At 46.5% G+C, this 924-nt stretch overlaps 1 protein-coding gene across 7 annotated transcripts in view; it reads right to left on the bottom strand.

The window, feature by feature from the left end:
• LOC106869449 (transcription factor SOX-5) overlaps positions 1-924 on the bottom strand; it is a 681,185-nt gene that overhangs the window by 130,566 nt on the left and 549,695 nt on the right. The window lies entirely within an intron of this gene.

A 924-nucleotide genomic window follows, 5' to 3' on the forward strand; every position in this document is an offset into this window, starting at 1 on the left:
CATAACAAGTATAATACGGTTGAATATGAGCTGGTGCGTGCGTGCGCGTGTATGTGTATGTATATGTGCGTGTGTGTGTGTGAAAGAATTTGTGACTATCTCGCTCTCTGTCTCTCTCTTCACTGTCCCCTTTCCTTTACCTTTCTCTCTCCCGCTGTCTCCCCCCCCCACTCTCTCTTTCTTTCACTCTATCTATCCTTTTCTCTCCTCCTCCCGCTCCTTCTATAAAGTTGCATGTGTGATTCAACGGAGATGTATCAGAGTGCGAGGGAGTGACTTCATCAGCGAATGTGTGTCTTGCCAAGAAGAGGGCGGCGAGGACGATGGCAGAGCGGAATTGAGAAGAAGATGCCGATGGGATTCTGGTCTGGTTCGTATCGGTTTTCCAATAGACACCAACACCAACGCCATCACCACCGCCACCGCCGCCGCCACCGTATCTATTGTCGCCACTGCCTCCTCCATCGTTTTTCTTCGATTACAATCAATATTTCCTAAGTGTCTGCGTGTCGCCGAGTGTGCATATTTGCTTGTATACATGCGTGTGTTTTTGTGTGTGCGCCTGTTTGCATGCATACGTTCGCGTGCGTGCATGCGTATGTGTACGTCTGTGAGCGCGTGTGCTTGCATTTTTCCCCCCTTCGGAATTTGAGCCGGACACTCTGCTAGAGCGAGGAATCTTCCCTCAGCGATTATTGCTCTTCAATAGCAGAAATAATTAAGATGTGACACATAAGCAGTGGATCCTTATTGCATTTCATTTCATTGCTATTATGTTCCAATTGGTGTTGTTATCTCTCTCTCTCTCTCTCTCTCTCTCTCTCTCTCTATCTCCATACAAACACAAAAACGGTGTTTTGGTATGCGTGCAAATAAATCTACATATATAACCTGCAAATGTACGCGTGTTCATATATTTACGCA

Source organism: Octopus bimaculoides, chromosome 13, assembly GCF_001194135.2.
Source record: "Octopus bimaculoides isolate UCB-OBI-ISO-001 chromosome 13, ASM119413v2, whole genome shotgun sequence".
Classification (NCBI taxonomy): domain Eukaryota; kingdom Metazoa; phylum Mollusca; class Cephalopoda; order Octopoda; family Octopodidae; genus Octopus; species Octopus bimaculoides.